Genomic DNA, 14,831 nt, shown 5'->3' with positions numbered 1-14,831 from the left:
TCATATTTCCTGCTTAAAGTCCAGGTTGCTTGGTTAGTCTTTTTTATGGATAGGTGTTAGAATGGCTTGACTTCAAGACCTGTATTTAACTGGTCTATTTCTAGGCTAGTTCACAAACTCTTGCTGCTCACAGAACCTTTGCAGTTTCACCTCCTTGTATAAATATCATTTGCTCTATTGACAGTTGTCCAAAAGCACAGGTTCAAATTTTGGCAAGCTTACCTCACCTCTTTGTCCTTCCAAAGTACACAAAAGTCAAATCATGTTCACAATGACTTCTTCCAATGAAACCTTAAAAGCCAAAGTTTTTTCTACTCCCTCAACCAAATTACTGCAACCTTCTCCATAGGAACCAAAATTTTGTTCTACCCTTGGCATAATTCCTGAAACCTGGATTCAACTCAGGTAACTAAGAGTCTGCTTTATCTCTATAGAAGGCATTAGTCATCCTATAAAAGTTAAATTTATTACTAAGTGCTTTGTTTGTATTAACATATATCTTCTCTGGGAAAATGGAAACAAAGGCGAGGTCCTTTAAGTTTCCATATGGGGAAACACACATCCTCCTTTGGAATTTAACCTTAATTTGAACCAAGATATATGAAAGAAAATACTTTGGTGTATTGTTCCCTTGCTCCACCCCTTTTTTCCCCTTATCTTAATGGAGTCACCACTGCCTCTAACTTTGTAACTCTTGCAATTCCAAGCTCCTACTGTTCCCAGTGCTTGAAATTTTTATCTTAGAAGTGGAATACCTATGCATGAGGAGAATAAATAATTTTTCTATGAAGGACAGTAGTACTGCTTCCTTAAAGATACAAACCCATGGCAGATTCAATATTTTTACACATCTGTAATGCTTGTTATTTTGTTTATAAACAGAGGATAAGGACACCTTTTCTGGGACATTTAATTCTCTGATGATCTACCGTAAGATAACACTGCTGCAAATACAATGGCATATCTGCAGATTTTTATTTCTACTTGTGCTTTTCTCTTAGAGATTCTTGAAAATAAGGAAATTAGGGCCAATAAAAATTCAATATAAGCAGTGGTGAGGTATGCACTGTAATTAGAATCAAATACTAGCCACTTTTTTTCTTAAGATCTGTTTGAAGTCTTTATAATTCTTTTTATGTGTTTAAAGAATTCAAATATTTCAGTGCTCTTTTTAAGACAATACAAACCTCCATTCCTTATAACCTAGCCCTCTTCATGAGCTACCCATGATAACAAACCAATGGAAAAAAAAGTAAGCAAAAAAATAGATTTTCATTTAACATTTCTAAAAAAAAAAGATGAACAAATTATTTTATTGAAAATGAAAATAAATAAGAATGTGATCCAGTTATCTAAAACTAAATATATTAATTACCCAAATTAGATTTTTAATGCTTTTGTCAGATTAAGGAAGAACAAAATTTGAGTCAAAGTATATGCTTAGAATCACGAAATAAGTGCAGAACATGTGCCAACTGGATCTGAAAGTATCACTTAATCTGACGCTTGACCATACTGCATTCAAAACAACTCCAAAGGTAACTACTTAAAAACTCCCATTGAAGATTCCATGACATCCTTTGGTTATACATTGCATTATCTTACACTTCTTTTTAAATGTAGAATTTAAGGCATTAAGATTAATTTAGTAAATTATGCCTATAGTATACCCAACTTAATGTCCTCATTTCCCCTGGAGAAACTTTAAACCAGTTTTATGTAACTTTCAGGAGACCTCCAATATTTTAATGGATTAATATCAACATAAGTATTCCCTTTGTCAGTGCAGATGCAGACCTATATGTTTCCTTTCATGCTGTCTAATTCTTTTCTAGATCTTTCTACAAGTCCTCCATAGAGTATCTGGTCTTTTCAATATTTAATTTATACTTGTACACACTGGCAGTCTATTATCTCTCATCTTCACTACAAAATCTACTTCCTTTTCAGGCCATACATGATTTTGATGACATTTTATATCACTCAACGTTAGTCATTCTTGCTAATAAATAGCTTATACCTACCATATGTCTCATTTCCTTTTTTAGAAGGTTAATTAAATTGGTAGATAAGGGAAATACTATAGATAACATTTTACCTGGGCCTTTGCAAGGTTTTTCATAAAGTACCTCACAGCATTTTGCAGAGAACATGGAAGGATATGGATTAGATAATAATACAGTCAAATGAATTCAGAATGGTTGGATGGCCAGACTCAGAGTAGTTGTTAATGGTTCAATATCAACATGGTCGGAGGCCTCCAGTAGAGTATCCCAGGGCTCCTTGTTTACCTCTGTGCTATCTAACATTTTTAGCATAATGTAGCAGCTGCCCCCCTTCCCAAAAAAAAAAAAAAAAAAAAAAAGCTGATTCAATCTTTGACTGTATAGAGAAGGATAGCTTCCAGGAATAAGGTAATGATAGTCCCATTGAACTGTATCTCATCAGATAGCTCTTGTACTATTGTGTTTAGTTCTGGGAACCATGCTATATGAAGAGGATCTACAGTGTCCAGAGGATAACAACTGGGATGGTGAAGGATTTTAGACCATGACATGCAGGAGGATCAGTTGAAGGAACTGAGGTTGTTTAGCTTAAACAAGGGAAGACTCATGGAGAATTTAAGTATCTTTTAAGTATTGAAAGGGTTATCCCATAAAGAAGGGATAAGAATCCATTTGTGCCCAGAGGGCAGACCTAGGAACAAAGGATGGAAGTTAGGTAAATTTAGGCTTGATGTAAGGAAAAAATTTCCTAACAATTGCAGTTGTCCAAAAGTGGAATGGATCACATCTAGAAGTGGTAGAGTCCCCTTCCTCAGGGGTTTTTAAGCAGGATGACTAGTTGGGATATTTTTTTGTGGTTATGGGTTGTACTTACAGTTTTCAAATTCTGTAATTCTTTTTCTCTTTCCTTGAATCACCTGCAATTTTGATTTTTTGCAAGATTGTGCTCTTATATAATTCAGAGCAAGAATAGTAAAATAATGTTGTTTAAAAGGGGGAGGGACTCTAGTGGCAGTGATCAACTTAGGAACATTAAAAGCACTGTACAGTTTCTTAAAATGAGATCTGGCTCAATCTCCTCCTAATCAGTTCTGAGTCCAGTTCTTTGTCCATTTTATCTGGGGGAAAAAAGGCATTTTGATTAACACACAAGAGGTACATACTGCATTAGGGAGATTCTCATGATCTCTTACAAGCATATTCCAATCAAAAGTGAAAAGCAATTGTTGTTTTCAGAGTTTTTCTCAACTTCACACGTTTTTGTTATAAAGATATTGACACCATTTTTGTATTATTTGGATTATAGTTGTTGCCAGCAGTATGAAATCCTAAATATTAGCAACTTTCATCTCATCCCCACACAGCACTTTCACATTCATACTGACCAATTCTACCCCAAGTCAAACAATACCAACATAAATGAAATCAGTGCTACTCTTCTCTCACTTACTAAGACATTGCCCCTACATTTTACCAATATATATTGAATGATGATCACCAAATTCCTTGGTGCATATGCATATAGGTAGTTTATAGATATCTATTAAAATTGCTCTGTACTAGCAACTTTGAAAGACTTAAGCTCTCTATTAAGATTCTAGAGAACTCAAGATGAAACATGCTGCCTACCATCTGACAGGGAAGTGATAGACTCAGGGTGCAGATTGGCACAATTTTTTTGGACATGGCTAATATGGGAATTTGTTTTGCTTGACTATGAAGATTTGTTAAAAAGAGTTTTGTTTTTCTTTCTTTTTTTAAGGAGGGAGGTGAAGAGGAAGGAAGGAGAAAAATAGATCTTTGTTAAATAAAAAAATTAAATTAAAAAATAGTTTATGGAAGTTTTAAAATCGCTTTGCATTTATTTTGCATATATTTACAAGCGTACATGTTGTCTCCTCTGACAAAAATATAAGCTACTTGAGGGCAGGGATTGTTTCATTTTTGTCTTTGTTTCCCCAGTACCTAGTACAGAAACTGGCACGTAGCAGACACTGAAAAGTGCTTGTCGGGTGATTAAAATAAAAGAGTTGGGAAAAAGGAGAGAAGATAGTTAATATTTGGCCCAATTTCCTCTTATGTCCCTGTAGGGCATATCATCATCATGAAAGCAAAGTGTTTAGTAAATGCCTTAAATTTAAGGGGCAATACACTAAGAAAATTGTAAAGTGTGGTGGCCCTGTCACAATTCTAAGATGGGTATGCTGGTATGTACAGACATCCATGATGTAGTGAAAAATGGAGTGGACTTGGATTCAAAGGTGCTATGTTTGAGTCCTGGCTCTGATACTAGTTATATGACATAGATAAGTCACTTAACCTCTTAGTTCCTAATCTGTCAAATAGGGACAAGAATACTTGATCTGTGTACTTCAGTGGTTTGTGATATATGTGTGTTTCTATGTATATATGTATATGTATACTTGGATATAGATATATAAATAGATAGTTAAGTAGGTAGATAGATAGACTGATAATCAGGAAGATGGGTAATAACCATTAGAAATGGGATAAAGAATGGCAGACAAAGAAACATAGTTGTCATACTCTAAGCCTCATCAACAAATGAATCATTTAATTGTTTACAAATCATTTATAGGACAGACAAGTTAGATGGAAGTAATTCACCTTTAGAAATATTTGCATTTTGGTCTTTGGGAATTCTAAGTAGCCTATGATGTTTTTTCTGAAAGAGCATGTGAAAGAGGGATTTAAAAAAATCAGAAGAAGTATCTTGCCTATCCAAGCTATAAGAAAGACCAAGAGAATCTCCTTTTAAGACTACTATTTAAAGTTTATGCATATGTAGCAGACCCTGGTTGGTTTAATTTGATGAGACTTCAGATTGGATTGCACATTGTAAAATACTCCTAAACATATGAATGACAGTGGATCTTTACTGGGATTAGTTAATAAACTATATACCTCCAATGCAGGATTATTTGCCCCATTAGTAAAAAAAATTTTGAGCAAAAATTCAAAATATATTTATTTATTTGTAAATTATGTAAATGTACAATCATATTCAATGATGTTCATCATAAAAAGTAGAAATTAAAGAGATGTGATAAAAATGAAATAATATTCAATCCCAGAGTCAAGAGGGGCCACTAGAGTTTATTGAGTAAGAAAGTGACATGGTTAAGCCTTGTTTCAGGAAAATCATTTTGTCAGCTATGCAGACGATCAGGAAAACTAATCTGGAAGCTATTTCAATAATACAAGTGAAAGGTAATGAGGACCTAAACTATAGTAGTGACTGTGTAAGTAGAGAGAAGGGGATAGATTCAAGAGATATTATATAGGCAGAAATGACAAGATTTGGCAACTAATTAGATATGTGGGATAAGGGAAAATTAGGAGTTGAGAATAAAATTGAAGTTTCAAATCTGGGTGACTGGTTACTGATGAAACAAATGATCAAAAAGGTTGAAGGCTACTGCATTAGAGGAATACAATTTGTTAACTAGTCCCAGTAAAAATCCATTTTCATTCTTAACAAAAATAAGAATTGTAATGAAATCTCTCATACAAATTGCTGTGCACTTATGCCTATTCATCCAGTTCAAGTGACTTGTTTTCACCTAAATTTAGTTAGGAGGGAGAGGACTTACTCATTGACCATTAACTTGCAGCAAGGAGTCTGGCCCCTGCCACAGCCACAAAGTGATCTGAGCAGGAATTTTGTCTGCCCAGCTGCTCAACCCAGATGATTAGGTTATAATTTCTTTGGGGATCTGATACTGAAGTCCAACAGGAGGTCAGCAGCTGTAAGGGATGAAATGGAGATATGTTGAGCCATAGTGGGTAACTGGAATGTGTAGTTCTGTTGGAAACAAGCCAGTGATTGACTGTCATGGGACAAGTGAGATGTAACTCCTCCCTCCGCTCTCTGATTGATTCATCATACACACTGGTGTCATGCCATGGCTACTGCCCTCCCCTTTTTTGAACACTATTGCTCTAACCCTACGCTAACCCTAATTTAGAGAGGTTTTTATTTTTATTTTTATTTTTATTTTTATCCTTTTATTAAAGGGATTTGTTCTGTGAAGTTTGGATTCAGTTAAAGCACCACACTTAAGAACCTAGAGGGTCATATGTGACCTCGAGGCTGCAGGTTCCCCACCCATGCCCTAACATTTAGAATACCCAAAATCCACAACCCTTTACTAAGATTATCCTCCAGAGATCTGGCCTTATTATTTCAGTTACCAGTTATATGCATATTATATGACTACCTTTTTTCCTTCCACTATCTCAACCATTTCTCCTCAACCTATCACAAATCTCCTACTTTTTCTCCGTAGCAAAACTATTGTCCCAGTAAAACTTTACATGTTGAATGGTATTTTTCTTTATTTCCGAATGGGATTGTGAAATTTAACATGGCAAAAGAGCAGAGCAAAAATAAGTTTTTCACCCTCCTTCTTGCCTAACTTCACCCACAGCTATCCCTATATTTCACTTTCATTCTCCTCCTCTCCATCCTTCCCCCTCTATCCATACCACAGCCAAATCCTCCCATTTCATCCATAAAATATAAATCAAATCATTCTACTTTATTTCTATGCCAAAGTACTTCCAGTTGCCAATTAATTTGTAACTATTCTATAGCCTCCTTCTTTAATGATGCTTAAATATTTGTAAACCACCCCACCTTCCCAAATCCTTCATACATGTAGATGACATTGTGACCAGTGGTAGATTCATTCAGGTCATGGACTTCACCAAGTCACTGGATTTTATCCTGGAAATAATGGGAAATCATTCAAAATTTTTGAACAGCACATTCTCATAGTATCATAGAAATTTAGAACTGTAAGATACTCTAGAAATCATTTAGTTTAATTACCTCATTATTAAAGATGGGGAAACTGAAATTAAGTGACTTACCCAAAGTCCTGAAAGCAGTTCTAGCAGGATTTTTAAACAAAATTGTAATTGATATCTTTTGATATCACTCATCCATTGCAACAAAGAATAAAAAGGAGGAAAAGTGCAGTAAAAACAACCTATGTATCAGAACAATCTGACATTGTCTGTATTGTTCCACATCCACATCCATCTTTACAAATTATGGCCCAGACTGGGGAACATGTACAATGGACTCTGCCTGCTGGCAACTCATGGTGATGGGAGATTGAGAGGGGGTGGTTCAGTTAGCTGCTTCTGGAAAGATGGCATGACATAGAATGGAAGGCCCTGCACCTCACTTCAGAGCATCTATTATAAGTCTGTTTCCTGTCTACTTCGTGGTGAAGAAAAGTTTTTTGATTGGCTGCTGGACTGAACTGAACTGAAGTGAGTACAAAAGGTATTAAGTAGTCAAATCAAGGTCTCTTTTTTGCTGAAGGTGAACAAAGAAAGAATTGCTGTAAGACCCAGGATTGGGAGAGAGGCCAAAAATACTATTCCTGTACTATTGCTCTCCTTCCTCCAAGAGACAAGGAAGAGTTTACTCTCAAGAAGTATGTTCTTTTGTAACTAGTTCTCTTCCCTGTTGCCAGAGGTCACACTTCTCAGAGCCACATTCTGCCTCTACTGCCAAATTAGAAAGTGTGTCTTGCTTTTTAAAGGATCATTAGGGGCATGGCTCAATCATTGGCCAGACAATGACTAGCTGCTCTCTAATTCCATCAGTTTTGACTAGAGAGTGTCTTTAGACTTTGTGTAAGAACTTAATGTTCTGTTGTCTCTTTTCTTTATCTTCTGTAATTTCACCATCTAGGCTAGGGGTAAGTCAATTTATCAATGATGCCCTGATAAACTACATCCCTCACTACGATAGTGAATATGGCACTTGAATTTTTTTTTATGTACTGGAACTATCTTTTTGTCAAAAACAGAACAATTAAAATCTTCTTGCTTTAACTTGATGATAATTTCATCCTTCAAAAGGTAGAGGAACAAACAAGGAGAAATGTTATTCTGGATCTGATTCTCACTTACAAAAAGGGAACTCGTTGTTCAGGGGAAAATTATGAAAATTCATCAACCTATAATACAATTGTCTAGGAGGAAGAGATTACTTCCTCCTAAAGTTTGTGTTAGGGAAGGAGAGGAAATCCAAGAATATTTGATATGTGCTCAAAGTTTTAGGAAAGCAGATTTGAAATGGTTCAAAGGAAGAATAGGAAGGATATTCCATAAACTAAAATTCTAGAGGAAAAGTCAGCCCAGAAGAGGAGGGAAATGCTCAAGCATGAAATTTTGAAGACACAAAGAGGAAAATTGAAGAGGAAAAATAAGATTTGTGGGGTTGCACAGAGAAATCACCAACTCACCAACCAAATTAGGTTTTAAAAAGAAAAGTATGGAAGGTTGGCCTGATATCAGAAGATGAATAGGAGTGTGACACAATCTTTGAAAATAGTTTCAGAATGTATAAGGTATCACCCTTTTTAGGAGCATACAGGAATGAGCTCAAACCAACTTCTTGAGATCCCATTGGTTAAATTTTCAGTGTTAATGTACACACCTCAGAAATCAGCAAATGCTACAAATCACGGCTTGATTTACTACTTTGTTAATTGCCTAGAATTAAGAAAGTGGTTGAGAAAATGTATTAATGCAGATAAAACTTAAAAGTGTGTTGAATGTATTTTTTTTCTTTTGGCAAGCCAGTCGTTAAACATTTAGCAACACATCCCTGGACTCTTTTTGTATATTACCTATAAAACTCAGCAAGAAGAAATAGAAAAAGAAAATGCATTCTAAATAACTACAATATATATAAAAGTCTACCTACCAAGATACATAAAAGAAGTATATAAATGTAATTTTAAAATACTTTAAAAATAAAAATGCCTAGATAATTGGAGAGATATCAATTTGAGTCATGAAAATAAAAATGATAGGACTAAATAAGTTAATTTATTTATTAGGGAAATAATGAAAATATGAAGGAAGGGAAGTTAGCAGTAGCAGATTCCAAACTAAAAAGCAGTATACCAGGGGGAAAGCTCCAGATGGAAGAGGCCTGCTTCTAGAAAGAAATGATGATGGATGATTAAAGTTCCCTGCCCCCCACCCCAATTTGGATCATATGCAGACATTCTATATCTAGTAGTGGTAAGAAAAGCCTCTGAGCACCTCCTTGTAGAGGAGGGGCCTTAGTGCTCTTCCCATCTGTACTCCATCCTCTACTCAGCTGTCAAACTAATATTCCTAAAGTACAGATATGATCATTTCACCTCAGCTACTCAATAAATTCTCTATTGTCTCCAAGGTTTTTCCTTGCTGCACTAATTTGTTTATGGTATTACCCTTTATGTCTAAGTCACGTGACCATTTGGAGTTTATCTTGCCTTTCTAGTTTTCTTAGACCTTACTCCCTTTAACATACTCTATAATCCAGTGATACTGGTCTCTTTGCTGTTCCTTACATGTGGCAATCCATGTCCTGACTCCCAGAATTTTCACTGGCTATCTCCCATGCCTGAAATACTCTCCTTCTTCATCTATATCACTTGGCTTGCCTAGCTTTCTTCAAGTCTCATCAAAAGTCACACTTTCTGCAAGAAGACTTTCCCAGCCCTCCTTAATCTTGGCACCTTCTCTCTGAGATTATCCCCATTTTATACTGTACATATTTTGTTTATACACAATTATTTACATGTTGTCTCCCTATCAGATTCTGAGCTCCTTGAGAGCAGAGAATATTTTTTGCCTTTCATTGTATCCCCAGTGCTTACTACCTGGCACATAGTAGTTGACTAACTGACTAACCTGATATTACTTCTCTCTCTGTTGTATCTATTCTTTCCTACTTTTAGGTGGAGAAGATTGAAGATGACTATGAATAACCTCATGAACTTTGAAAGTCAAGAGAGTCAGCCTCCAGAAGTCTGGCAGCTGTAGAGTTGGTGAGGAGTAAAGTCCAGCAATAGCAGAGATGCAAATTTTACATCCATCAGCTATACTGCTTTTGCAAGTAAACTTGATAGGGCTAATGCTATGTAGAAACTTCCTTAGGTTGAGGCTATTCTCTCCAGAGATCAAGGTGGCATAGGGGACAATATGTTTTCTCCTTCCCTTGTCCCAGGTATTGAGGGAAAATGTTAGTATTTCTGTCTTTGTTATAGAGGGTGTCCCAAAAGTCTTAGTGCAGTTTTAAGCTTTAATATCTTTGCAGTAAATGTCTCTTTTATGTTAATTGGTTAAATGGAATGGGGACATTAATCATTGATGACTAGCAGTTAGATGAGTCCACCAGAATAGGGACTCAGGCTGACACCATTAGAAAAATTAATTCCGTTGTCCCTCAGAGATACACTGGAATCCTGAGGATGTAGCAAGCTTCACTCTGGGAGTTCATGACCAAGTAAGAGACAGAATCACAGAAGATGAAATGGACAGTTTTGATTACATAAAATTTAAAAGGTTTTATACAAATAGCAATGAATTAAGATTAGAAGGGAAATAGTTAACTGTGGAGTTAAAAAAAAAACACTTTGAAGCCAGTTTTAACCAATAAATGTCTGATATCCAAGATATATAAGGACCTCATTCAAAATTATAAGAATGAGAGCCATTACCTAAAAGATAAGTGGTTTCAAAATATATAAAGAGACAGTTCTCAAAGTAAGAAATACAAGCTATCAACAGGCATATAAGATTCTTCAATTTTTAATAATTTTTAATAATTATGGAAATAAAGGCCAAAAAAAAGGAAAATGACAATGCCGGGAAAACAAGCACACTAGTACAATATTGGCAGAGCTGAGAATTGGTCCAGCCATTATGGAAAGCAATTTTGAACTCTGCCCCGAAAGTCACAAAACTATGCATACTCACTAACTCATCAATACTACTATTAGGTACACCTAAAGAGATTTCTTTAAAAGAGGAAAAGGACCCACTTATACATTGAATTTGCCACTCTGGTGGCAAAGAATTGAAAACCAAGGCGGTGACCATCAAATGGGGAAATGACAACAAATTGTGGTATATAGATAATAGATATATAGATAATAGAATATTGTTATGCTGTGAGGAATGAAGAAAAGACAGTTTCAGACAAACCTGGGGATATTTGTATGAATTGATATAGAATGAAGTGAGCACAACCCAGAGAAAGATGACAGATAGATGATGAACTCAAAGTGAAGAATGAGACCTACATTTCTAGCCAAGTTTAATGTGGAGATTTGTTTGTTTGACTATGCATATGTTTTTTGATTTGGGGTGGGGATTGCTGTGAAGGACAAGGAAGGTTAATGATATAATTATCTTTATTTTTAAGAAGAATTAGAAAAGGGAATCATTGAAGCATTAAAAAAAACACACAGAAGAGAATAGACACAAGAACTATTAGAAACACAGTCAGGAAGGCAGGACAGTCTTGAAAACATCATGTTGGATTTGTTATGTATGTTGTCCATAAGAAGTCATTGTATCTGGCTCAGGGCATGACCCACTTTTGATATCTCTACTCCTCTCCTCATCTCTTTTATGGGTGGAGAAAAATCACAAAGTGGCTAATCTGCTTGGAAATAATAATATTAGCTCAAGAGGGTTTTAGCTTAGGTGTAGGTAGAAGGTCCTAGTTCCAAATGGCTTCATTTTTCTCAAAGCTTTAAAAAAAAACCTTAAATACAAATTTCAAATAATATTCATGAAATGATTGAAGCCCCTAGTCAACCAAATGATCACTAAACTGAGATTATAATCTCCCAGCCATTAGAATAGTAGGTCCTTAAACACACACAAGTTTTCTTTCCCTCAGTCTCTACAACAAGAATACAAACTGAGAAAGCCTTTATAATTAATTATCTTTGCTTTGAATATCAATCTATTTTTAAAAAGTAAAGAACCAGTCGGCAAAATGTTTAAATAGCAAAGAAATCTTTAGCAATCAACCTTGCCTTTGGGATAATAGAACAAAGGGAGAAGTAGAGAGTGGAGCAGATTCACCATTGTCCTAGCAGTTTCTTCAAAGAGCCAGAATTCAGTCACTCTACTGAATTCTTTTACTAAGCCAAACTACAAGTCAGGAAAAGAAAAAGATTCTAGCCCCTATGAGGCTTCTAAATCTCCAGGGAAGAGTCAGCATCTTCTGCTGCCACTCTCTAAGGATTCTCTCTCTGACTCCTGCCTTGACCTTCTCCAGAGAAACTTTTCAAACTTCTCCTGTGCCCAATGTTCTGGAACACCCACCCTTCATTTCTGATCCTAAGATAAAAATCCTCCTGCTCAAAAATAGAACTCCCAGAGTCTTCATCAACTTAGGCCTCCTTGAAGGCAACTGATCCAACCTTACCAGAAGAGCTCTTACATACACTCAAAAAGAAAAAAACAAGCTTTGTTTAGTACACATTCACAGCTACATGTATAATTCTCTTTTTTCTATTCTATTTTGCATATGGAAATATTCATCTTACTTGGTACTTCTTAAGTTCAGAATTTCAAAAAGTTAATAAATAAAACATAAAAAGAGTGAGGAATGCTAAAACAGAGTGAGCCAAATTTGGCTAGATATGGATAGAAAAAAAGAGATTGAGCTTCTTTTTTTAATGCTGTGTTTAAATAAAACTAAGAATCAAAGATAGGTAAGACCTTTGCTTAGGGTGGATAGGATGATGATTACTGACAACAGACAGAAAACAGTTCTGCTTAATTCTTTTTTTTTTTTTGCTTCTGTTTTCTCTCTCAAATAGATTTTTTTCATGACAAAACCAAAATGGCTAACAGAGAGTTGATACCAAAAATAAAAGTAGAGTGAGAATAAAAGAGCAATTGGTTGTCCTTCATGTATTCAAGTCATCTGGCCCAACTTAACTACATCCCTGGGATCTGAAAGAACTGACTGATGTGTTAACTGAACCATTGTCATTAATATTTAAATATAATTTATCTAGATCTTAGCAAAGTTTTTCATAAAGAATTTCATAAATTTCCAGTTGCTGAAGAAGACAGACACAGGGCCAAGGCCAACACCAATGTTGCGCTACCTGGAGATGTAGACTGAAGCCAGAGACCTTGGCAGGGGGTGGAACTTGGTCCCAACCACTCCACCCAGAACTATTGCAGAGTCATGGCAGTGCATCCAAACTGCATGGAAGACAAAGTAGGCCCACCCTGTCAAAGGCTGTAGGAGTAAAGAGAGCTCAAATCCGACACAAAGTCAGAATTTAAAGAATTATTCTGGAGATATGAGGAAACAGAAAAGAATGACTTTACAATAAGTATGAGTAAATCTTCAGGAAAAAAAGAATGACTTGGCTACAAGGATTAGAAGAGTAGATAAAAGAAATCACATGAGATTTTTTTTTAAATGAAATTAGAGCTGTTGAAGAAAAAATTTGAAGGAGAATAAACAGCTCAGAAGAGAAATGGAAAACAAGATCCAAGTAATGAGCTCCAAGAAAAATCGAATACAGCAGAATTCAATTCAGAATTCAATTCAAAAAGTTGAATAGAATTCAATGATTCTATGAAATAATATCAGAACATTTTTCAATTATATCTCCTCAACCTGTTTTTTTTAGGTTAGTTGTTTCCTAAATTGAAAACCCCCAGTGGTATAAGACAAAATTCAGTTTCCAGAAGAAAGAAAAAACACTGCAAGAAACCTGAAAGAAAGAATTCAAGTACCAAGGAACCAAGTCAGAATCATACAATAATAAGAATAAAAAGAAATCTTTCAATATGATATTGCAAAAGACAAAAGAAAAATGTTTAGAACAAAGAATTTATCCTATGAAACTGAATATAATCCTACTAGAGAAAAATTAACTTTAATAGAATAGAGAACTTTGAAGAATTCCTGATGAAAAGATCAGCGCTTTAATCTTTAAACAAAAATAAAAGGCAAGAGAAACCTTGAAAGCAAAAAACTACATGGGTGTGAATCAAAAAAAAAAATCTTGACAGACTTGAACATTGGGTTAAATCTGAAATCCAACAGGGATAAATATAATCCTTACAACTGGGCCAAAAAAAAAAAACCCATCTATTTCACAAATACAAGATGGTGGAGGCATGATTGGACAACAGTTTGTCTCGAGAATTTCCGCGGATCTTGGTTGACAACAATTTCACTATGAATCAACCATGTGATGTGGCAGCTAAAAAAGTTTAGTGCTATGTTGGGCAACTTCGAGAAAGGCAGAAATTCCAGGAATAAGGTAATGATTGTACCACTGTATTGTACTGGGATACACTGTACACTAGAGTATTGTTTTCAATTCTGAGTGCACATTTTAGAAAGGGTATTGATAAGTCCCTATCCCTGTCTCTATCCTGTTTGGTCCCAGAATGCAGAATCAGATATCAAAGATAAGATACAAAGAGGGACAAGTAGGCTTAATGTCAGAAAACCTTCCTAACAATTAGAGTTATCCCAAAATGGAATAGGTTGCATCAGAAGTAGTGGATTTTTTCTTTTGGAGGTCTTTCAAAAGCAGGTTAGAGGACCATTTGTCTGTCATGTTATAACGAGAATTCCTTTCATTTATAGTTTAAACTAGATGACCACCAATGACAATTCTCAAAATCTGTGATTCTGTGAGGTGATGAAAAGTTCCCTTTTGACTTCAATAAGAAGAGAATATTGCAAAAGATTAAGGAAAGATTGTTGATGAAGAGTGAAAATAATGGACATAAATCAATCAATTCATAAACAACTGCTGTATGCAAGGGATTGTGCTAGGTGCTGGGAATAAAAAGAGAAAAATGAGACTATTCTTTCCCTAAAGAGCTTACATTCTACTAGATGATAATAATATAGAAAGTAATTTTAGGAGGGATAGAGTAATAACAACTGGTGAACAGGAAAATCTTCCTATAAGATGTTACTCCTGAGCCAAATCCTGAAAGAAG

General features: G+C 35.3%; 1 long non-coding RNA gene across 1 annotated transcript; it reads left to right on the top strand.

The window, feature by feature from the left end:
- Positions 1–242: 242 nt before the first annotated feature.
- LOC114032173 lies at positions 243–13,628 on the top strand. Its single transcript, XR_003567811.1, has 3 exons — positions 243–405; positions 9,785–9,874; positions 12,668–13,628. It is a non-coding gene; the product is annotated as an uncharacterized LOC114032173 (long non-coding RNA).
- Positions 13,629–14,831: the final 1,203 nt, after the last annotated feature.

Source organism: Vombatus ursinus, unplaced genomic scaffold (genome assembly GCF_900497805.2).
Source record: "Vombatus ursinus unplaced genomic scaffold, bare-nosed wombat genome assembly UNPS02015406.1, whole genome shotgun sequence".
Classification (NCBI taxonomy): Eukaryota; Metazoa; Chordata; class Mammalia; order Diprotodontia; family Vombatidae; genus Vombatus; species Vombatus ursinus.
This window is presented reverse-complemented; position numbering and strand designations above follow the sequence as displayed.